Consider the following 25,505-nt stretch of genomic DNA (forward strand, 5'->3'; position numbering starts at 1 on the left):
AGGCAGAGACCTTTTTACAGTCCTCCTGGAGGAGTAGCCCCTGCCCTTTCACTGCTGTCCTCAAGCCCTGGGTACAACCCATGCAGATCTCTCCAGCATTGTGCTGAGAGCAGGCGTTTCTAGGAGCCTGCCTTCTCAATAAACTTCATCAAGGAGCCGTCACTTGACCAACCATGATCAAAAAGTTCTCTAGATTAAACTCTGTACACCCTCCTGTTCAGCAGTTCCGTGGCAAGGCACCCGTCTTGCAGAAACACTCCACAGGGGCACACAGTATTAGACTAGTGAACACTGACCTAACTGAAGGTTTACCAGTGGAGTTACAGTGACCTAAACTGTATCTGGTCAGACACCTATGCCTACAGCTACTCAGGAGGTTGAGGTAGGAGGATCTCAAGTAGGAGGCCAGCCTGGGAAATTTAGTGAGACCCTGTCTCAAAATAAAAAGGGATAGGGGTGTAGCTGAGTGGTAGATCATTTGCCTAGCATGTGAAATGCTCTGGATTCCATCTTCAGTACTGCAAAAACAAACAACAACCAAAACAAAACCAAAGAAAACCTTGTATCCTTACAATGGAATATTAAGCAGCAGTTTAAAGAATGAAGTCAAGCTATTTGAACTGATGCAAAATGATCTCCAAGGTAGATTGATAAATCTGAAAAGCAAGTTTGAGGACAGTATGTTATCATTGATATCTGTGAAGAATGAGCCACTGCACTCACAAGACTGTATTATTTCTGGGTGTGGGAGATATACAAGGAATTGCATATCTATATGTGAATATGCTTAGATAAAGTCAAGGAGGCTACATCAAAGCAGTGACTCTCAAGAAAAGGAATGAGATTGGGGAACAGAATTTCATATATATTTTTTATTTTCCCAGTGAAAGCATTCATATGTTGAATAACCTTTTAAAAGTGGAGGGAGGATGTTAGCATGAGAGTGTGTTGTAAAATGAAATGTACTAAAAAAAAACTGGTTCTGAAGAATGTCCATTTAGTCTGTAGCCACTGTTGAATTCAGTGCAATATTGAAACTGTCCCTATCTTCCCCACCCTCACACATACACATGCACACATCCACACAATTTAAGGCCTAAATATTGCTGCATATTGACCAATGGATAAATAGAGACAGAGCTGCAAAATAACATTCAGTCTCTTGTTTGTAACACATCTGTATCCTCAGTGACACTATGCTAACATGACTATTTGGCCTTCTATTTTCTTTTTCTTTGTTGTTGTTATTTTGTTTTGTTTTTTTAACAGAAAAGATTTTGACCAAAGCACAGCCTGAATTAGGAACCTGGAGAGATGGCAAAGGTGAAGATGAATTATCCCCAGAAGAAATACAAATGGTAATGCCATTCTCTGCCTCATTATTTATTTTTAATGAGTTATCCTAAGACCATTTCATTGAGTAGTAGCCATCTTAAATGCCCTTCCATGATATTTGTACCAAAGTTTTAAAAATATAAATATATATTTTATGCATTCCCACTTGATTTCCTAATTCCTGATATGCTTTACATGTGTTTTAAATTTGCAGTAGCATAATTGAAAAAGAAATTGCCTTGGGATAACTTTACTAATAATAGATGTTATTTCACCATCATTAAAATCATCTTTAGATTAAATGGGTCTTTTGTAATTGCCACAATGGTACTTTGTAATTGTTGGAGTGACTGATGCTATGGTAATGAGGGGAAAGCTAAGTAGCACCTCATTGCTGAGATCACCTCCGTGTGGTTACCATTCCCCTGTGGCTGGCTGCTCTCCTTTGTCATCTCTGGGTGGGTTTAGAAGAACACTAAGAGGTTGGGCCAGTGCTCTGCAGCTCCTCCTCAGCACTGTCTGCCTGTGGCTCCTCCCCCTGTGCTACCAGCTGCTTCCTGGAGTTGCCCTGATGTCATAGTGTCCTTGTCCAGCTTGGAGAACACAGTTCCCACACAGCATGCTCCAGTAGCAGGGTCTGCCAGTCAGAGCCCCTTCATGATTTCTGAGCTTTCTAGTGTCTATTTTCCTCTTAGTGCTCTTGATAGTGGCATGAAGAGGTGGTGGGGTGTCACCTTCTCCTCCTGCCTTTGGCAAAAATTCGGAAGGGACTTCCCAAAGTGCCCTAACAAATAGGGAGTGAGTCTAGATTTCTAGTCTCTGTGCAGAGGAGCAGTGCAGCCAAAGCCTGTCCAGCGAGGACAGCCTGGCCTCCACCCAGCCTGGACCCCCACAGGTTGCTCCACCTGAAGGCCCTTTTCTCTCACTCCTGTCATGTCTGAGGTCTCCGAGGTTATCTCTTCAGAGAGCCTCCCTGACCAGCCTCCCTGGCCTGGCTCCCAGCCCCACCCCAGTGCTCTACTTTATTTCTCTTCCTCTCCACATGCAGGTGCCACGCAGGCAGCATCTTGGGAATCATTTGTTGGCAGATAAGTGACTCTATTGAGCACAGTGTAAAAGCCATGGTCTGTTCTAACAGGTAAAACAGGCTCCTCAGTAGTAACTACTGGCATGCTGTCTTCTCATGTAAAGTGATTATTCATATCTGTGAATGCCCATCTGCCAGACCTTTCACACATTGTCTCGTTCAGTCTTCACTATGATCAATGAAGTAGGAATGGCCACTATAATACAGATGAAGAAAAGGAGGCACGAGAGCTCCTGACCCCTGCCCAGGGTCACGGGCCAGCAGAGCACCAGAGCCAAGCTCTGGGCCATAAGTTTCACCTCCAAACCCGGCACATTCTGTACTGTGTCCCTGGTGGGTTCTGTGGCCTAGGTGCGTGGGGCCGCACATGGCTAGCACAGCAGAGTGCCGTGGGTGGCTGCCAGAGGAGTCCATACAGCCCCTGGGGCCCCCAACATGCTGAGACCCAGGGGATGGCCAGTCTGTGTCTGCCTCTTGAACACTTGAACCTCAGTTGTTTGGAGCACCTTTCATACAGGTGTGGAATGACACACTCTTATCCACCTCACCTTGGAAGAATGAAACTGATCCCAGTGATCGTTAACAGTGACCTTCCCAGGGCTTGCCTGAGCTACTTTCTTTGCAGTTATAAGCAGGCTGTTTTTGACCTGTACAGACAGAAATAATTGTGAGCTAAGAAAGTAGCCCAGACGCCTTGAGGCCATGAGACTCCCATCTTCCTCTCCAGCAACACTCCAGGTCCAGAGTCTACCCTCTGACTTTCTTTACATGCCTAACTCACTGCATCCAGTAGGACACATGCCTTGGGAGCCTTGTGGCATGCAAGGTGTAGAGGTGGCTAGAGACTACTGCAGTGAGGACTCACTGAGGCAGCACATGCATCCAGGCTGGCATGGGGGCTCCAGGGAGCAGCACTGAAGGGAGAGAATGGAGACAGGTACCTTAGTGATTGTGGGGCACGAGAGAGAAAAGAGGAGCCTGAGCTTTCTCACATAGACAATCAGGAGAAAGGGGACACAGACAGTGGGCCGACAGGGAGATGTTCCCTTCTTATAGATAAATGATGTCAAAGTTTCTTAAAATCTCGTAGTTTTTCATCAATTTACATAAAATGATTTAATTAGTTGAAAGGATGAGATGTGTTCCTCCAGACATCATGCTCTTACCACACCCCTTTCCTGGAGACAAAGGTGTGCAGCCCTGGCTCTTCATTAAGAAAGAACACATTGTTCGGGTGGCTGTAAGTTCTGGGCTGGACTGTCTTTGCATACACCGCTGTTTTTTGTGAAGGAAAGAGCCAGGTACACATAGTTGTCTGTGAGAGGACTTTGCATTGGCCCCGTAGGCAGCAGTGAGCAGCATGGGTGGGAAAGCCCCCGGGGGTGTGCTGCGTCTGGCAGTGTGGAAGGATACAAGGAAGGCTGGCAGCGAGGCCATCTGCCCTCACCTGATGCCACAGTCCCACAGAGACAAAAGAACATGGGCTCTGATGACAGGGTCTGTTAGGAATCCCCCCTGTCACTTGCAATCTTGTAATCTGGGGAAGAAAATCAGCCTTCAGCCCAATCAGAGTGGATACCCCATAGCATCGTGGCAAGTGCAGGGTGCAGTGGCACCTGGAGGAGCCTGTGGCAGGAGCGGGCACTGAGTCTCGGCTCAGCACACACCCACCTCACATCAGATACACGTGGGAAGGCAGAGGCATGTTACTCAGGCTCCGCGTGTGCCACACACCCAGGGCAGCACGGCCCTTCCTCCCTTGTGACTGGGAGTTCCTCCTTCCACTCCTTCCTGTCCTGAGTCATCAACTAAACACATGGCCTGGGACCCTTCCCACTAGCCCTGAGTATTTCAGTGTGGTGGCATCAGTGACTAAAGCCACTGGGACTTGGTAATGTTTTTGTCACTATGAGTGGTTAGGCAGTGCTCCTGAGATAGGCTAAGGTCTAGGTAATGTCTGTCTCATTGGGACTCATAGCTAAGTACCATTTTTTACAGTGTGACTAACTCAAATTCTATCAAAAAACTTAACTCTGAAAATGAAGAGAAAGCCATACCCTACTGTTGGTTTCTAAATTGGAAAGCTGTGCAGCAAACTGGTCATAATTCATAGTCACTCTTTCAGAGTTTTTCCTCTGGGTAAAAGAATGAATTAAACCCAATACTATATTAAAATAATTCATTATTTCACTCAGAGGAGCAATGGTTACATGTTGCAGAACGGTTTGTATGATTTGCATTGTGCATTTTCATTTCTGCCTCTTGATACAGGTATACAAGAGCTTGTTAGTTAGCAGGTATTCTGTGGTCAGGCTGAGTGGAACCAAATTGTTTTCTAATGTTATATCAAGAAGTCCTCCTCTTGTCATTTAACTCATGCAAAACCACCTACATTTATTGATATATTTCTTGGGAATGTTTAAGACAAGTGACCTCTGTCTCTTGGATCTACATGAGAAGTGTCCCTAGTGAGTGTTGCCTGTGTTGTCCCATGAAATCCCAGGCAGCCAGCTGGCAGGGCTTGCCATGCATGGCCAGGCTCCGTTCATGCATCAGGGACATAGGAGTTATACAGCTTACAGACCCCAGGCCGGCTCTAGGCTCAGAGGGGCACCAAGTGAGCATTAAGGAGAGGGTTGCAGAGTGGGACATGTTGAAGGGCTTGTCATAGAGAAACATCCTGGCCATGAGCCTCTGAGCTGAGGGGCCAGACAGCCATCTAGGAGGCCCAGCGTCCTCACTTGGCTATTCTTGCTCTTTTCCATGCAGATTCTTCTCAAGCCTCATTTTATACCCAAAGCCTTTGAAGAAGAGATTTATATTTTTAAAACTATAGTGACAAGGATTAGATTAGAAAAGGATTTCTATAATGATATATCCACAGTGTGGAGCTGGGGATTTGAAGCCAGATTAGAACCCCTTCAGCAGAGCCCTGCTGAGAGGGCTGCCCGACCCTGAGCGAAACGCAGTGGCTGTCACAGTGCCAGGTGCTGCTGTGTGCACATGGTCCAGGTGAATTTATGTAGCCACATGAGAGAGAGGGTATTGCTAGCCCTGTCTTACAGAGAGCCTAGGCCATCTGCGCAAGGTCGCCTAGCTCCCTAGACCCTGAAGCAGAATGCTGCCTCACTACTTAGAAGACAGAGGTGGGAAGGGGGTCTGGCTGGAGGAAAGCACGTTTGACTAGGAGACCTGACAGTCTGGAGCAGGCAGACCCTGGCAGGAGCCAGAACAGCAGCTGCCACTGTCTCCTGCTGGAGGGCCTTACTTGTCCCCACAACCCATTTAGGACTCTCGTGCTTCTTTTATTTACTTTCATACTGAAGTAAGTATTCCTGAGACTGTAGCCAAATTCGTCTTCTGGGGCATATACACAGCCTGCCCGTGGTGCTGACTGGGCCTTTCATTCAGCACTGCACTGGCGAAGTCCCCACTTGTGTCGAGAGAGGACGTGGCCACATGCTCGAAGAGGGACAGTAGAAGAGGGTGTATGTGTGCGTGTTTCCCAGTGCCTGAGTGAAAGGGCCATAGCAGCCTCTAGAACTTGACCAGACAGGTGGAGGGGCTTTGAAGTATCTAGCCCCTCACCGTGCACGTCTAGAATCTGCCTCCCGTGGTCATGCTTCCTGAGAGCTTACGGTGTGCCGTGCACTGTGGTAAACTACTCACTTTGGTTTAACTCAGGTTAAATTGATAATCATAACTTGAACTGTTATGGAGGCAGTATTATTGAGAAGGAAGAAGCCAAACAACAAAGTAGGATACCCAGAGACTTGCAGTTTATGAAGAAGAAAAAATCAAGTTTAACTCAGAGATTTAAAAGTCCAAGACAACAGCTGTGGTGGTACACCCCTGTAATCCCAGCGACTCAGAAGGCCGATGCAGAAGTATTACAAATTTGTGGACAGCCTGAGCAACTTAGCCAGATGCTGTCTCAAAATAAAAATAAATAAAAAGGGCTAGGGATGTAGCTCAGGGGAAAAGCCCTCTAAGTTCTAGCTTCTATACCTAAACAAACAAACAAATAAATAAATGTATGATAAACATTCTGGGCAACACAGCCCTATTGACAGAAGAAGAGTTGGGAGGTAATATTTTGGTTTGGATTCACATTGGATAACATTTTGGCCAAGACAGGATAATTCGTTTTTTGAAGTTAGAGGCTTAGGTTACTATGGTAGTGGGTTTAGATCCACAGGGACAATTGGGTTGTCTTTTGTTAACTCACCAGTGTTCCTGCCTATCACCTCATTCTGTCATGTTTCATAGGAAAGAAAGCTGGAATCCAATTTTTCAGATTTTTTCCTTGGGTGATTTCAGGATATATTGTTCTAACAGGAGGCCCTTTCATGGAGTTCAGAAGGCTCAGTACTTACTTCTCCCTGGGGCAGCTACAGTCTTGAGTTCTCACTGCTGTCTTCCCTGCTGGGCGCTCTAATTTTTACTCTGACTATCTTCTAGACTAACATTTTCTTCCAGCAGTCCTATAGGCATCTACTCTTATAATTTCTTGTACTGAATCCCATTCTACAAAAAATTTCTAACCGGCAATGTTCTTGAATCCTGAGACTAAAGCATCTTCCATGTGAACATGATATGAATAATGACTGAGAAAGAGATACTGTGTGTGTGTGTGTGTGTATGTGTGTGTGTGTGTGTGTGTGTGTGTGTGTGTGTGTTGGAGAGTGAGTCAAACCAGTAAAAGACGTAGAAAAGAAATGACCAGAAACTTAAGGGAAAAAAAGGAGCAGATCCTGTAAAGCAAGGCAAATGAGTCAAACTGTGAGGCCAGAGATAATTTTTTTCAAGTAAAGGGACAAAATAGAGAAAAGGAGAATGTACATTGAATGAAAGGTATAATATTTATTATGGTGAATGACAACTTACAGGGGTTCAGTAGTAGTGTAATGATATTCCTACACATTTAACTCCAGATGCAACTACAATGATGTTACCAGAACAGTGGCCTAACATCACAGTGCTGGGCTGGTTAGATGATCCACATTCCTGGAATTTGGTTATGACAAAGAACCAGAGTTGTCAAAATCCCTGAGTTTATAGAGGGAACCCCCAAAACTTTCTCTGACATATAAAGCAAGTTTTTATGTGGTCTTGAGAAAAGGCATTTGACAAATTTACTAGTGGCATACCAGGCTTTTAGCAGGAGACAATATCTTGAATAACTGTGCAAGGCAACATCACCCACTTATAGGTGATTAAATTTATGTTAATCTGCATAATTCTGTAATATCTCTTTTTTTAAAAGAGGGAGAGAGATATAATTTTTTAGTATTTATTTTTTAGTTTTTGGCAGACACAACACCTTTGTATGTGGCGATGAGGATTGAACCCAGGCTGCACACATGCCAGGCAAGTGCACTACCACTTGAGCCACATCCCCACCCCAAGATCTATCTTTTGTGGCATAGTTACATAGTTAAATGGAGAGATGACATATTTCTAATTTTTCAAATTTGATCTCTGAAATATTATTTTGATTTTGTAATTATTAAATGGAGGGGCTAATATAGAAACTTTCACTTGGAAGTTCATACCTAACTGCCCTTACTCCATAGATCCAAGAGCTAAAGTGAGTTTGCTTCCCATTGTTGAATGTAGTGTTTGCATCCACAGACCTCTTAGCTAATCATAGGTGTGTTTACAAACCCCCTCAGTCTACTGCAAGAGTGACTCTTACTCCTTCTGCCTTATAACATAGAGCTATTACTTTCTCAGGACCACACACCCACTCTCAGGACCATACTGACACCATCCTGCCATGGGAACTATGGGAAGTTGTGTTAAGCTCCAAATTAGTCTAATCATCTGTGAAGAATCTATTTGCCGTATTCTATACACAGCTACAAGAGATAATGACTTTCACTGGAATTCAAAGAATAAGACTTAAATGTCCTTATTGTGGTAGTGTGTTGGGGATATTCTTGAGGCTATCTGTCCTACCTTTAATTGAGGATCTCTTGTCTGTGAAGTGACTCAATTCTTGGAACTGAGTAAGTTGTGATTCTCTACTGTATTGATAAGTTAAGACTGCTCACAAAAAAGTTTCTTGCTTTTTTAAAAAATATGATAGTCCAAATATGTAGGAATATCATAATTAATTAACTGCTAGTAGTTATATCTGTGGGTAGAGCTATTTTGGTTAGTGCTATAGTCATGCTGCCTATTCTGATAATCACCTATAGGTGTCCCTGAAAATTGGGAAATCACTGAGCCCATTTTGAAGGAATGATCTCTAAGTATCATTACTGCCCTGAAATATATTAAGCTTTTCGAAGATGTTGGCTCTTTCCTTTCAAGTAAATTTCTCAATGTACTGCTGAAAAGAGTGTTCTCTGGGCATACCCAAGGGTGGGTAAGTGGGTAACTACAATAAGAAATATATATTAGTCTTGGCCCCTAGTTTCTGAGACAGAGCTCCTAATACCCTCATAGATAGAGTCACTAGAAGAATCTTTTGTTCTAATAGTTGGTCTTGGCCCTTGTTCCTGGCACATAACTCCTCAAATCCTTGGCATCACCGAAGTGTTTTCTTTTTGTATGCTATTGAGATGACTAAGAGCCAAAGGCTCCTGGATAGCTATATGGGAGGCTAGTTGTCAGGGGAGGTAACCAGGTGATCAGAATTGGCAGTTTCTCTCTTACCTGTCTGTATCCTCCAGGGGAGGGCACAAGGCTGAAGGCTGAGTTCATCAACATCACTTGATGACTTAATCAATTATTTCACATAAGGAAGCCTCCATAGAAATGCCCAACTATTGAGTTGGGGGAGCCTCTGGATTGCTGAATATTCAAGGTGCCTTGAGGGTGTGCACTGAGAGAAGGCATGGGAGCTCTGCTCTTCTCCCATATCTTGCCCTTTGAGTCTTCCATCCAGCTGAACATCTATGTTATTTGTGAGACCCTTTATAATAAACAATTAAACAGAAGAAAAGTGTTTACCTGAGTTCTATAAGCCATAGAAGGGCATTGTGGGTAACCCTGACTTATAAGCATGTGTCACATCCTGGCCTGGTGACTGGCATCTGAAGTAGGGTGGTTTGTGGGACCAAGGCCCTCACTTGTAAGACTAATGCTAACTTCAACCACATTGAGGTAAATGGTACCCTGACAGTGCACACTGAGAATTGTTTGGTTTCTCAAATTCGCTGAAGTTTGAAAAACTGTGAGGATAGAAAGCCCCCAAATTTAGTGCCCAGAGATAAGGTCTTCTACAGGGAGTGAGAATTTAATTTTTAAGTGTATATTTTTTCTTCAGTCTACATGATAAACTCACTCCAGATTTCTATTTCCCCAAGTCTTTAAATCCCTTTATCTATAATATACCAAAGATGTTCTGAAATTCAACTTCATTCAATTTGTATACATACGTGCATAGAACAAATAATAAGACATACATGAAAATTATAACATAGAAATTTCAGGACAAAGTGTGCAAAAGGGAGAATGGGGAACTGGGATCAGAAAAGCTTTGGTTATAATTATGATTCTAACCAATTTCTGAAAATAATAGACATATCTGAAACAAAGGCAGTAACTTTGTTGGATCTTGATGGTGTGAACACAAATGTTTGTTTATTCTTTGACTTTTCTGTGTTTTCGAAATATTTCATATTAAAATATTTTACCATCTTAAACAATCAATGAATCTAACAGTTATAACTAAATATGCTCATAATACAGATCATATTACAAAATTTGCTGAAATTTGAAAAAGTCATTTTAAAAATAAATACCCTTGCAAAGATTGTTTTTAAAAAAAAGGTGATTTGCCACTGAGTATAGCTCAGTGATACAGCATTTGAGTAAAATGATGAGACCCTGAGTTTGATTTCCACCAAAACAAACACACACACATACACACACACACACACACACACACACACACACACACACAGAAACACAAATTTCTAGGAAGACAAAAACAAAGGGAAATGAAAACAAATAAATAAATTTGTTTCTCAATTAATTATTTATGAATAGATCCTAATTATGTGGGTGTTTTTGATGACTAGTTAGGCCAGCCTGATAATTTTAATCAGCTCTTTCTGGAAACCTGCAGATTCCTGAGCTTCCTTCTTCCTAATGTATACTAAAAGTAGGGAGGGGAAGAAGCACAAGAATGGAAAAATTATAGTCTACCATTAAAGTTATCTCAATAATTAACACTGAGCACATATGTTTTGTTTAACACTTTTCACTTGCAAAGGGTTTCTCAAAGCGTGAGTTCTATGTCAGAAAGTCACCTCTACCTTGATCATCTTACAATGGCAGCTGTGATTAGTATTGTCCTTTTCAGTGGTTGCAATAGAGTGAAATGAGAGGAGCTACTGAAGTGAAAAATGCTACCTATCCTGATTCGGGTTCATATATTCTATGGGATTTTTGTATCTTTAATTCAGAAAGAGTTTAAACCAAGAATCATCAAAGAGGAGAAAGGCCCAGCTCTTAATAATCACTTATATTATTAATAATAATAGAATAATAACTGATCAGGCAAATCAGCTAGATGGAGATACCTAGGTAGTAGAGTGAGGTTTGGACTCAGATGCGCTGAGTTCATACAGTATGACAGTAATTTGAAAAGGGGACATTTAGGAATGCCTGAGTAAATACATTCTCTCCGCAAACTGAACCACTGGGCTCCACCCACTTTCCCCTACCAGGTTCCCTAAGGGAAGGAATGGACCAAGACAACCTGGGTGATGGTCCTAAAGCTTTGGAAGTTCAAAGGACTTTAACGAGGCCTGTTTTTATTTAACCCTCTCATTCACATGCAATGTAGAACTTCATAATCAGGTGCAGATGCCAAGGCCTAACAGGCTGGATACAGTTCCAAGGTCTCACAGGCAGGTGATAGAGCCTGGCCTCCAGTACCTCTCTTTGACACTTCATAGATTCTTCATTCTTTTTCTCTGCATGTTCTCTTGGTCTTAACCTTATAATTCCAGGGAGCAAGGGAGAAAATCTAAGGTAATCCCCTCTTGTAATTTTTTTTATCAATTTCATAATTCATTAGAAATGACCTCTAGTAATGGTTGTTTCATTACCATAAAACTAATGAAGTTTGTCTGCTTTGACTAAAGTAGCTGATTGTGGAAGATGTTAACCACACATGTATCCATACCAAAAGCTCTCATTTTGTATAGAAAAAGGTCAGATCAATACCAGTCTCTCTTAATATATAGCCAGATTTTTTTTCTTTTAGGAGAAAAGCAATAAGTAGAGTGGGGAAGGCTTTTTTATACAAAGTTACATGACATTTTCTGCTTTTGATATACTGATAAATTCATCATCTACTGCTTCCTAACATATCACCCCCAAAACTTAAAAGCATCAAACAACACACATTATCTCAAACTTTCTGACAGCCATTTGACTAGAAGTCTCTGACTCGGGATTGTAAGGAAGGTGTAGGGAACATGTGGAATGGGGCTGTGGTCATTGAGAGTCTAACAGATCCACTTCGGGGTTAGTTCACTCACATGGTGAGAAAGTTGATCTTGGCTGTTAGCACCCTCAACTCTTCTCTACACAGAACATTTATCTATAGAGCACCTTGCTCCCCTCAGAGCAAATGATACTGGAGAGCAAGACAGAGCAAGGAAGAGCTTCTGAGATGGAAGCTGCAGTCTTTTTATAATGGAATCTAGAGTAATGTGTCATTCTACTGCCATATCCTTATGGAAGAGAGGCAGAGGAAGGCAGGGGGAGATTAGGCTTCAGAGGAAAGAAGGCAAAATGAAGAACACATGGAGTGATGTGGCCACAAGCCAAGGAACGTGGCAGCCACGGAAACCTGGGCCAGGGTGGGAAACCTCTGCAGGGAGCAGGGTGCTGCTCGCATCTTGGTTTTAGCCCCGTGGGGCCTGTGGAAGAATTCTGGCCTCAGAATTGCAAAAGAATTCATCTGTGTTGCATCAGGCCACCTGGTTTGGGATGATTTATTATTGCCACCACAGGAAATGAGTACTGCATGCTCCACTGGAGATGGCGTCTTCCTGATTCTGTTGTCCTTCTCCTGGGGTCCCTCTGGGCTGCTACCTAAGTGTAGTTTGTGGATTCCCAAAGAGGTTCTCAGATAGTCTGCCAGCTTTCCCAGCTTGCAGAATCCCTGCTGGCCAGGCCAGGGTCAGGGCTAGGGGGTGCTTCCCCAGTCCAGGGCGCCCAAACCTCTCTTGGGTCCCACTGCAGGAAAGTGAGCCCTGCCCTCCTATGGGGGCTCCCAAGTGTGCACCTGGCAGGATAATGAAGAGTGGTTTTGAGCTCTGATGTCGGACAGAGGTCCCTCCCTGGTCCACGTGTGGGGTCTTATATTCAAGCTCATAATCCTAAAGCCACAGCCCCTTGATCTGACAGTCCCATCAAGTCAGCTTGGGACACACTCAGCATATGAGGGGCTGGTGTCTGGAAGGCCCACAGCTGACTCTGCCAGCAGCTGTCTCAGAGCCAGGGCTGGCTTTGCCACCCTAGGCAGGAAGGCTGGCATCAAGCACATAAGCAGTCACCAGACAAAAGGCTCCGGAGAGTCACTGATGAGCCATGGTCAGGCCTTCCATAGGCCCTGCCCCTTAAATCTATGGTCCATTGGAAAGTTACATCTTAATCATTGATCAAGCTTGTTCATGCCGACAGGCAGAGGATTGGGGATAATTTTCAACTACATGGGGGATGGGAAGCAGAGCTGCCCACTGGGTGGACTGGCCATTCACATGTGTGCTCAGCGAGACAGGAGCAGATATTTCAGGTCACGTGCTGCCCTGCCCCCTGCCCTGCCCACCAGCCATCACCAGACTGAAGGAGCCACCTTGCACCACACGGGGGCCCTGGGAGCTCTCCTGGGATACCTGAGTCAAGGCTCAGCCCTCTGTGGATGTCCACGGACACTTTGTCCCCTGATGCATCACTGGTTCCTTCCATCCTCTCTACATCCTTATTTGCATCATTATTCTTCCTCCCGTGGTTGACCCCCGCTCTCCAGCAAGCTCTCGGAGGGCCAACGTGGTTCACCTTCCAGTACGCTCCAAGCCCAGCACATTGCTTGGCAGATCTTACCACCCCCCCAAAGGCACTGGATGATCCATTAAAGCACTCAGTCCCCAACCACAGCCATACGGAGGCGTTCTCCTTCTCTAATCCAGGTGTTTGTGTATCGCAAGCCTCCAGGTCTTGCCCTTCATGAAGGAGCCTGGAGCGGACTCCCGTGCTGAGTCCAGAAGAGGAGCTCCAGGAAGCTGCCATGAGGTTCCTACAGTGGCTGGAACCCACCTGCCTTTCCCTCCCCTTTCCGCAGCCCCAGCAAAGGTATAAGCAGTGAGCCGCTGGCAGATCCTCCTCTGTGGCTGAACCGCTGTCCCTGTGCTAATGAGAATGAAGTAAAGGTATCTTCTGGCTTGCTAGTTCCTCCTGGTGTCCCCCAGTCCCTCCTGCTGAAGGACAGATGGACACGCCGCCCATGGCTGGTCATTAGTCCTGCTCTGTCTCGCCCTCCTCCCCATGCATGCTGCCCTCTGTGGCCTTGGTGATAGCAGAGAGACTCGGGGCTGCTCCTTACTTCTTACAGGGGTGGGCCACACAGCTCCTAGGCCGCCTGTGTTGGAACCCATGACTTCACAGGGCCCCACGGATAATGGTGCACAAAAAAATAAATGTCTAGAAACACTGTTCTGTACTCTGCCCTCCGGATGCGCGGCTCAGCATTGATACAGAACAACGTGGAACCTTACTGACCATTGGTGGCTAATGCTGTCACTCTCAGGAAAAAGGCCTTTCCCACCCATCTCGAGCCCTGCGTCCCCCCAGACTGAGCTGTGTAGAATTCCAGGTCATGAGGGCTGCAGGGCTGCCGGTCCCCGAGGGAGAGGAGGGGATGAGCTGCAGAGGCCTTCAGCCAGCGGAAAGAGAAATTAATTACCTCGTCAAATCCTTCCTTCCAGACACCATGAAAATGGTGGATTCTGTGTAAAGAGCAGATCTGCCCACTTGCTCTTTGGTTACATGGGTGGCTCTGGTAGAGCTTAGGACGGAGGGTGGTAGTCACAAAACCAGGAGCATTGCAGGTGGAGGCCAAGGCCATGTTGCATGACCTTTCTCCCAAATCTTGTGACCTCCCCAGCCCAAGCGCCTTTTTTGGCAATAAAAACTCAGAGTTTATCTTGCCCTCAAGTGTGTGTGTGTACACATGTAGGTGGAGCATCTGTGGAGTGTGGTACAGATTCGTTACCGACTTTGCTCTAAAAACTAATGAAAAGCAGGATATGAGACAGGAATCTTCCATGAAATTCACATTTTTAATATTTTCGGAGACGTGATTACCCTACACAGCCCCGTTGCAGCGTTTGAACCCTTATATAAAATTTATAGTCTTGTTTTGAACCTAGGCCTTGCTTTAATACCTCGGTTGACAATTCCAGTCCCAACTTGTCTCGGCAGAGCTGTTTGTCCAAATGGCAATGAATTAAAAAAAAATCCCAATGAGTCAAGCAAAGCTGTCTAATCTGACAGGGCTTTCAATAAAACACATATAATACAAAAAAATATTGCCTATCACCACACAATTAGTGATTGTGCTCTCATGAAGACAGGAAAACATAAATTTTACGGGATAAATATGTAATACTTGTAAATAATGTATGTTTTCACTATATTACTCATCGGAACAGCAGTGGGTTGTCAACAGAAAGCCCAGATATGTGCAGTAAACATTGAACTTAGTCATCTTGGATGTTTCGTTGATTTTCAGTCAGATAAAAACCAAAGCCAGATTACTTATATATGTGTATATAAAGCAAGTTATGTGTTTATATATAATATATATGAATTGTCCATATATATACACATACACCACATATTTGTATGTAAACATAGCAAGATTTTATGTTATCTATATATAAAGCAAGAGAGATATGCATACATTTGTATATATATAATGTATATATTCATATATATGTATATACACATATATATAATTTTGCTTCATCTATCAATATAGATAAATAATAGGTAATTATGACAATATATTTCTAAATCAAAAGAAGAGGACATATTTTATTTATTGGGAGGATGGCTCCACTTTCTCCTCTTGGCTAGTTAGACCTGTGGTCTGTGGGTGGTCATTCATTCTCTTGCTTGTGTCCCTCACACTTAGAAGTGGACCCATCCCTAGGACTCTACTTTGTAACAAACCCATCTATGCATTGAGCCTGAACAAGATGCAGGTTTCTTCTCTACTATTGGTCTTTGTTCCAGGGCAGTGGTTTGGCCCACTGAGGTATCCACCCACACTCTGTTAGATCGCAGCCTAGGGAGGCCTGGGTGCCCCGAGGCCAGGGTGCACCTAGCATTGTCTGATCTAAATCCTGGGTTAGTAGTTTAGGACACGTCCATTCTCACTTTCCATCTCCTCTTTCCCTCCATTTTCCCTCTCTGCACATGGTTCCGGCCACCCACTTGCTGACCCATACCCTCTCCCTTGGATAGAATCTCCTAAGATGGCACAGCTGAGGGGATTTTGTAGCATGGATTTAGTACCCGTATCCAGGTGGTAAAAACTCCAAAGCAACTGAGCTACATTTGGGTTGAATCTGCTGGTGCAACTGTGGGGAACTGGCCACCTTGGAGCAGGTGCTGGCTGAAGAAAGAGGCTCTGCAGGGACCCCAGGGCCCCAACCTGAACCCATGCCCGCTCTGACTGGGCATCGGGCTGAATCAATAAGCTCCAGGGTCATGCTGCTGATATGGCATGGCCTGGTGCCCACCTAACAGATCAATCAGCTGTCAGAGAGCGTTCAGCCGGGGATAGAAGACACGAGCTTGCAGAATTCGTGGCACACCTGATCCATGGCTCAAAAGACGCCATGGTCAAGGGAAAAACTTATGGTTTCAAAATGACTCGTGACCTCATGGGGTCACTTACACATGACGGAAGGCGGGCCCAGTCGACCCTAACTGTCCTCACGCTCACTGTTCTTTGCCTTCCCTTGTGGTTCCACCCTATAGCTGACAGCATGGTTTTCCTAAATCCTGCTACCTCCCCAGCCCAAGGGCCATTTCCTGCAGCTCCCTTTCCAGAGCCTAATTTCAAGGCCCAGCAGTCAGTTCCACTGAGACCTGAACTTCCTGTGAGTCAGGCGATGGGAAGGAGCCGAGTGAGGACAGTCAGCATTCCCTGGGGTGTGCATGGAATCCTGGTTCACTACCAACATCAGCAACACAAACCTTCTTAAACTGCAGGGAGAGATGAGTGGCTCCTTAGGTCCTAAGTGCCCACAGCAGGACTCAGACCCAAGGGACAGCAGATGCTGAGCATGGCATGTCTGCTGCTGGAGGGCTGTGGGGTGGCCCAGCCAGAGAAGAATGGTGATGTGGGACCACCAAGGTACAGACTTATTGGGAGGGTTTGACCCCAGCTTGGGCCTGGGGACTCAGGAGACCACACAGGATGGAAAAGTTATCAACCATTTAGAACATGCTCCGGGATTGCAGCCTACACCCCCTTGTCCAGGCCCTTGGATGGGGAAGGATTGGGGTAAGGGTGAAGGGATGGGTCATGGGAGCTGCTATTCTAGAGAACAGACTGATATGGTCTGCAGTAAGTCACTTTTACAATAAGTTGTAGTTTGGGGTCTGCTACAATTTTCATTTTGAATGTCTCCTGAAGGAACAAAGGCTTCGTCCCCAGTGCTGTGCTTTGGGGAGGTGGTGGAACCTTTAAAAGGTGGGGCCTAAGGAGAGGTCTTTAGGTCAATGGGGGTGTGTACTCAAAAGGGATTGTGGGATCTTGGTCCCTTCCTCTGCTCTGATTGCTCCCTGGATGGTGTCACATGCTCTTGCTATCACGTGCTGCCTGGCCACAGGACCAAAGCAACAGTAGGGCAGAAAAGTTATCAACTGTTTAGAACATGCTCAACAGTGTCAACCAATCATGAACTGGAAGCTCCAAACTGTGAGCCAAAATAAACATTTTCTCTTTATAAATTGATTTTCTCAGGTATTTCTCTATAGTGATGAAAAGCTGACTAACACAGAATTCGGAAACGAAGTATCATTGAATGCAGGGTTGTGACGACCAGAATGGGACTGTCATCATTTTGCAGTCGCTCCATGAAGAGATGATGCCCGTTGCTTCCCCCTCAGCCCCACATTTTAGAGACCCATTCTGCATCTACTTTTCTGAAAGTCCTTACTGAGTAGACAAAAGACTCCACCTCTGGTAGCTGATGGCACTAGCAGTGGATATATGAGACAGTCCAGGACACACATACTCTCTGAAATTTGCTAGCACTGGACTTGAAGAGGATGTCTATGTCCAGGGGTCCACACTGGAACAGCCATTGTTGGATACAAACTTGGGGAGGAGAGATGTTTGCAGATGGGTGGAGCAACAGCAACTCATTGTTCCAGTGCATGGCTGGAACAACAGAGAGGAACATCATTCATGATTTCTGGTCTCTTGTGGGGTTTTCTGTTCTTCCTTAGTGCTCTGTTTTAGTTAAGCTGGTAGACCGGGGCACCATCCTTTGCAATGGCAAGTTTCTGGCATAAGATGGGAAAATGAAACCTACAGAGGAGAATGAATTTGACCCATGTTATGTCATTAAGTTAGAGCAAGAATCAGGTCTTCTGTCTCCAAATCCAGGGCTCTTTCCCCCTCAGTCATGCTGTACCTGATTTCCGTACTTCAAGAGGAGACCTTGGGTTAGGAGTCTCCTGACTGATGTTTCAGAAGTCAAAGATCACGTGTCTTGGTGATGGGTCTCTCTTCAGGCAGTAGCATGGTGCCTGGAACATAGTATGAGTTCAATAAGTACCTATATAGGGGATGAATAAACGATGAATGGAGAGGAACACAGCTTTAGGACCAGGCTCTGGCCATTCCGTTCATTGAGCTCAGGTCACCTGAATGGCAGGTCAGGCTGGTCCCTTGTGGGATGCTAGCTCCCATCTGTAACCCTGGGCTTTCAGATCTTCAAGGTCTTCCTCACTATGTCCAGGAACATTCTCCAGTTCCAATTTCAGAAGGACCTGTTTCTCTTTCCTGGGCACTGGGATGGATTGCAATAGGGCTCCCTCATTTTCAGATCCATCATTCTAGGTTGGCTTTTCTTCCTCTCTCTCTAGGCCTTTGAGTGCACCCAAGTAAACTGCTTTGGCTCAAGAAACGTGATTGGAGGTGAGATGCGACAATTCCAGGAAGAAGTTTTAGGAGCCAGTGCACAAGATTCGACAATTTCTCTTCCCTCTGCTGGTAGTCACGGAACATGATCCAAAACATAGCTGCTCCTTCATGCTCGGTCCAAGAGTGAGGACAGCCCAGGTGAAATCCCAGCCAGCCCACTGTGGCCATGGCTAAGGACCCTGAGATTTCTGGGGATTGGTGCTACAGCACAGCCGGCCTTGCTTCATACACAGGCCTCTCTGCTGGTCTTCCTCGTCCTGTTCCTTGTTTAACTACTTTGCTTGCTTTGAGCACTAGGAGATTTCTGCTGCTTCATTCACATTCCTCCTGGGCCCTGCCCTCCTCCCCTTTCTCTAGTCTTTGCTAGTTGAGGAGTCCTTCCTTACAGAAGCTCCTGTGCTGGAGCAGCCAGTGCCCTCGGAACCTCAGCGTGAGAACATCATGAAAACAAGCCCCTGGCCCCCCTGCATCCACTCACACGCCTGACCTCCTGCTCTTCCCAGCTCCCTCCCTGGCTCCTGATCTCTGCTTTCTTCTTGTGCGCCCTCCTCCTGGACATCATCTGGTGCTGACCTGTAAGATGGCCCATCTATCAAACTATCATCAGCCAGCACTGGGGTCAGCACCCACTCTTGCCCAGTCATCCCTGCTCTCTGCCGGAGAAAGAGCTGTGGACCAAAAGTTACCTCGAGGGTGACAGAGTGGAACTTGACAGGGTGTGATGGTGAAGCAGCTTTCTTTATTTTTTCCCCCTCCTCTCTGGACTGTCTGGCAAACTTACTTTATCAACCCTTTTTGTCGACTCGAAGATGATATCTCAGGCATGATAAATTGATGATATCTCAATTTCCTGTCACTTTCAGGAAATGAAAAGTCCTTGGGTTACTGCGAAGTCTCAAAATAGTGTGATTTCAGTGATAAAATGTCCAGTCCCCTGTAATTCTTAAACTTTTCAGAACGTCAGGCTTCCCGCTAGCTCCCCTGGAAGCCTGGAATAGGAAGTGGCTTCGTGCTCTGGTCCTTTATTTTTCTACCTGGCCTGGATTATTCCTGGTCCCTCTGGGAAGTCAGCGGATTTTTGCAAAAGATAGAGAACATGGACATTTTTGCTTGACGGGTGCTGCCATGATCTTTTTTTATGGGATAAATATGTAATACTTGGAGTCGGAGGAGATGTTTCTAGAAGGGGCTTTCCTTCTGGGTGCCTGTGTGAGGTCTTTGCAGTCCCCTCCTGTGGGTCCATGGCTCAGGGGAGCTGGGCCATGTATTCCCCATGGGGGGCCTTGGGACACTCGCCATGTTGGCTTCTATTCCTAGCACAGGGGCTTAGAGAGGGGCAAGTCACCCTCTCAGCAGGGACCCTTTAGGTCCCTGCCATTGTAGGTGGCTCAGGAGATTACCAGAGGTATGTTATACTGCAAGTGGTCTCCTGGAATCCACTTCTGAAGTGGAAAGGAGCAGTTTAGCTAACACCCTAATACCTACCAGGGCAACTCTCTTTGAATGAATTCCCTCTAACGTTCAAGCTCCAACCTTTCACCCTCCAGGGTGCTGGGATTGTTTTGTATTTGTGTGTGGCTTTCTTAGTATGTCCTGCATGAGTCATGTAGCACTTTACTCTGAGTTGCAGAACTATTTTTTTTTTTTTGCCTAATGTTTAACTCTCTTACCTTGATGGTGGGATTGGTTCTCAGACAAATTGGAAGAAAAATGATGGTAGATGAGTAAACATGAGTCTATATGCTGAGAGTTATGCTCTCTGTTTGGGAGTGGAAACAGTAAGAAATGAGAGCTGTTTGGGCTCATCCTGGGTGCCAGTACTGAAGTCCACTCTGGCCCAGTGCCACCTCGGCAGCTTATTTTATTGGTCGGTCGATTTTGATGCTGATGAATTAATATAGACATTGACACAGACATATACATACATACGGGGAGACCTGGAGGTTTTGCTTATGACAATTATCAGCCATCATTAAATGGGAAAACATCCTTGCTGCTATTTTCCCCTGGAACAGGCTGCACAGTGCAGTTCATGGGAGAAGTAGCTCAGTAGCAAATTGGCAAGTGTGATTCAGAGCATCTGCCCAGGTGCCTAGATTCGAGGCCCATGTTTGAGAACTCTTGGTTTTTTGTTTTTTGTTGTCTTTTTTTTGTACCATCTCTGATACCTCATGATGCAAGGCACAGCCTCTCAAAGGGTCTCACTCTCGACCCTAATGAACCTTAGTTTTAGCCTTCCTGTCTCTGTGGCTTTGCCAAGGCTTTCAAAAGTATATTTCCTGAACTATGCTGGGACCTTTATCTTAAATCAAACCATTGGAAACATGCCTTATGATTTTTGGAGAAAACCTTCTCAGCTTTGTGTGTGTGGGTGTGATATAGTGACAGATTTCATACAAATATGTTTAAACATCAGCTAATAAGTGTAGGAATAAAAAAAGCCTCAAAGCTATCAAAATTAGTTTGTATCATAAAAAGAAAAAGTTCAGGGCTGAGGATTTAGGTAAGTGGTAGAATATTTGCCCAGCATGGGCAAGGCTCTGGGTTGGATCCTTAGCAACACACACACACACACACACACACATTAAAAAAGAGATTAATAAAAGTTGAAATCAGAGGTCACAATTTATTTTTGAGCCAGAAATATGAAAAACTTTAAAGATGTTATTGACACAATTTTAAGAATTCAAGTCACCCTTGAATCAATTAACTGACAAACAGCTCACATATAATGACAGAGATTAAAGTATATCTGCATACCAATTTTCATAAAATTCAACTTAAATCTTTACTTAGTTCCTTAAATCTCTACTTAGTTCCTAACCTAAAGATTCCATTCATTCTATACACTACCAGGAAAAAAAAGAGTGTGAGACCTATTGAAAGACTTAAAAAGTTCTAAGGCCATGAATATTTATTTTTTAAGACACTGCATTTATTAGAATATTTGTTTCGAAAACTGTGTTAGTTAAGTCTGTAAACTTTGTTTGCCATAGGTGTGAATTTTAATTCTCCAGTCTGGAGATAATTAACCCATTGGATTGTGGCTTCATTGATTTAGTTCCAATTAACTCAAAGCGTGGAACATCTGCATAGATTCTCTTAGAAGTGGGAACATGCTAAAGGCATTCCTTATTGCAAAAAAAAAAAGTTACATATACATTTTAACAAAGTGACTCTAACAGTTTAATTTAAAACACAATGCACAACTCTTGTTTCCATTATCTAAGAGATCTAGAATCTCAGAACTCCAATAGCAAGATGCTTAAAGAGAGAACCATTACACCACAAATTCACTTTCAACTCTTTTCCTGGTAATCCATAACAAGCCCAGAAATGGCACTCCGACCAAGGAGATGAAACTGTGTAGAGAGAGGCCAGCAGTGCCTGCCTATTTGACGTTCACTTCCCTTGGAAATATGGGTTGAAAGCTTACTGTCCCAGGTCTCACCACGGGCACAGGAGACCCAGAGATGAACACCTACGCCTGGTCGGTATTCTTTCTTTCTCAGGCTGGGACTCTTGTATTTATGGACCCTTAGTTCAGACGCAGGCATCTGCAGATGGTGTCAGCAATGCATGTACCATCTTCGCCTGTCCACAGAGAAATGAAGAATTTGTGGCTCTTTCCTGGGTGAAAAAGCCTTAAGTGTGAAAAGAAGTGATTCCCTATCAAAGCAGAGAATTCAGATTAGAGAGGTGTTTCTGTTTTCTTTGTTGGAAATGGTGAAATTCTCACAATGAAATGTGGGAAATGGTGGATCAGGACAGGGTAGAATGAGTTGCAGTAGTAAGAGTGACATCTAGAGGACAGAAGGCCTGCACTGCCACCCAACACCTGTGGTTGATTCGCTTGATGGCCTCTGACAACTCACTTTCTCTTCTGGACCTCAGTTTCCTCATCTGTCAAATAATGGGTTTGGACTCTGTTTATAGTCTGGGCTCCTCTAACAATTTAGCCCAAACTAGAGAGTTTCACCAACAAACCTTGATTAGTTCTCACCGTTGTGGAGGCTGGAAGTCCAGGATCAAGGTGCTGGGCAGACCTTGTCTGGAGAGGCCTCTTCTGGGTGTGCAGATGGCCTTCTTGGGCCTTCACATGGTGGGGAGCAGAGGAGGAGATTCCACGTCTTCTCTTTCTAGGCACTAATTCCACTTCTGAGGGCACCACCCTTATGCCCTAATTACCTCTCAAAGGCTCACCTCCGAATACCAAAGTTAGGGGAGCCATTGTTCTGAACTGAGCACCTGCCCTGGGTCTCAACATACCAGAAAGGACTCACCCATGCTAAATGCCACATTAAATACTGAAGGAAGCAGACAGATCCCCAAACAGGCCAGTTTTTCCCCCAAACAGAAGATTCCAGTCTGAGTCAGTGTCAGACTGAACTGAGCACCTGCCCTGGGTCTCAACATACCAGAAAGGACTCACCCATGCTAAATGCCACATTAAATACTGAAGGAAGCAGACAGATCCCCAAACAGGCCAGTTTTTCCCCCAAACAGAAGATTCCAGTCTGAGTCAGTGTCACATCAGCCCTTACAGAAAAGCAACATGAAGCAACCTCACGTTGACCAACCGACGTCTTCCCACTATTACTCTGTTTCCTTTCAAAACGCAGTATCCTGCCATTGATTTATGTGAGCTCTTATTCTATTTTTGTAGAGTGAGGGCTTCCCCTGATTCATGAAAATGAATAAAAGCCAATTGGATCTATAGCTAAGTTTGTTGTCATTTTATCTTTTGACACACCCCATTGGGGATTGGGGCTTCCACGTGTGAATTCTGTGGGGAACAAAAATATTCTGTCCATAGCAGACTGGGCATTGCTGAGCACTCTCCGACATGAGGCTCTAGGTAGGAGTTTAAGAAATGGAATAGCTGGTTCTCTAGGATTTTTCAAGGGATCCCACATGTGGCCAGCTCCTTCTATCATCTCACTCAGCTCTGTGATGGGCTGCGGGAAGCAGAGTCCTCAAAGTTGACTGCTTTCTCTGTCCCCAAGTACGTGTGATGGAGACTTTATTTGCTGAGTTAATTAAAAGCCACCCTTTGAGCTGGGGTAGACCCGAGTCCCAGCTCCATCCCTGCAGATTTCTGTTCATTTCCTTGAACCCCGACATCTCCCTCAGTCAAATGGAAGACGCTGGACTTCCTCTTCTAAAGCTCAGGCAGTAGATGCACAAATGTGTAAAAGTGATTTCTAGTGCTGATCCCACCAACAGCAAGGACCAGGCTCAATATAAGCTCATTGCTGTTGATGTTGTTGTAGTTGTTACCACTACTACGATTCTTTGACAACAGAGCACCCACCACAATTCTGGGCATGGAGAAGTTCACTCTTTGCCAATTCTGACTGCTGTTTGATGATGCTTATTTCTTTCCCAGGCACCCCACCACATTTTCCAGGTTGTAAATCTGCCTCTCACCCCTGTCGCCAGCTGCTTCTTGAACAGGAACCAATTCTCTGTAATCAAGGCCCGTGGAGACGGCAATTCCCCATCCTGCATCTGCTGGGTGCTCACAGCTTTATCACTTTCCTTGGTTAGGATTGAAATACTTCATAGCATTAATGCTTTTCAGATTGAAACCTGCAGGGTTGGTTTTTCAATTTCCCCCCTGGGATGATAGCAGAACTTGTCTTCCAGAAGAGAAACTAATTGAGAGGTCTCTGACAGGGCTCTGCACTTGCAGGCTGGAGGGGATAGTGCCTTCTGACACAGAGGAGCATCTGTGGCCTTGGTTGGATTTGTGCACCCAGGGTTGAAGGACATCAGCAAGAGGGATAGCAGGGACTTGTCCTGCTCAAGGGACCAGTGGGGATGGGACAGGAATCACATTTATTGCTCATTATGTAATGAACTAAGAGCTTTGATCCCACACAACTCTGGGGATAGGACAAGAGTTAAAATCCTTAATAACTTAGGTTGGCAGTTATGGTGTGAGTTATTTCATAAGGGATGCTGCTCAGGGGCCCTTTCCAGGGCCTTCTGGAATTCTGGGTATCATCTCTTTGACTCTATGTCCAGATGACATATCTTGTTTCCCTTTCTCTCGCTCTCCTTTTGTGTTCCTGTTCTTTGAGCTCGTGTCTGTGTGTACAAATTGGTCCCAAGATGAGGCCCCATTGAGCTTCCATGAGCATCTCTTGGGGTGCCAAGGATCTGCTTTGGCTGAGGGTTGAACTTGCAGGAGTTCCTGGCCCAGGCCTGCAGAGGGCGCTTGCCTGCACACACCCAGCAAAGGTTATTGGGGAGCAGTTGGTGGGATTCGCATTAGAAACCACTTTTACACATTTGTGCATCTACTACCTGAGCTGTAGAAGAGGAAGAGGAAAGAGAACGAACGTGGAGTTAAGGATCAGCTAGGCATGTTACTGTATCACACTCAATGGGAAGACTTGCCTTTGGAAAAAATGACGGTTCAAATCTCAGCTGTATGGTCTTGCTGAAGTTATTTAACCTCTTTGTTCGAAAGATATGTAATAATAATTACTAACTAATGAGATTGTTGGCAGGAGGTAAAGATGGCTTGATAGAATTAAGAATAATAAAATGTGTTGAGTATAGTGCCTTGTACACAGTCAGTGCTTAATAAATGGAAGCTGCTGTCATCTCTCCCTACTGCAGATGAGAACGTTGAAGAGGGGTACATGTAAGTTACATACTTAGTGCCATTTAGTTTATGGGCAGAAAGATGCTTCTAATTCCTAAGGTTTTGCTGGATGATCTGTTTCGCTAAGGAACTTTAAAAAAATTGTACCTAATAAGTTGAAACTGCATAAGAGTTGAAAATATATCAGAAAATGAGACAGAGTTTAACTATTTTTTGGTGGCTGTTTTTCTTTTTTCTTCAGTGTATGGTTAACTAACTGCTTTTGTGGTCAA

General features: G+C 44.8%; 1 pseudogene across 1 annotated transcript in view; it reads left to right on the forward strand.

Moving 5' to 3' along the window:
• The window catches only part of LOC106145573 (syntaxin-18-like), a 69,490-nt pseudogene extending 46,154 nt beyond the window's left edge, over positions 1–23,336 (forward strand). The window contains exons 7-8 of the transcript XR_013432907.1: positions 1,270–1,358; positions 18,560–23,336. The product of XR_013432907.1 is annotated as a syntaxin-18-like (transcript). The remainder of the gene's footprint in view (positions 1–1,269; positions 1,359–18,559) is intronic.
• The last annotated feature ends 2,169 nt before the right edge of the window (positions 23,337–25,505 follow it).

This window comes from Ictidomys tridecemlineatus, unplaced genomic scaffold (genome assembly GCF_052094955.1).
Source record: "Ictidomys tridecemlineatus isolate mIctTri1 unplaced genomic scaffold, mIctTri1.hap1 Scaffold_270, whole genome shotgun sequence".
Lineage (NCBI taxonomy): Eukaryota > Metazoa > Chordata > Mammalia > Rodentia > Sciuridae > Ictidomys > Ictidomys tridecemlineatus.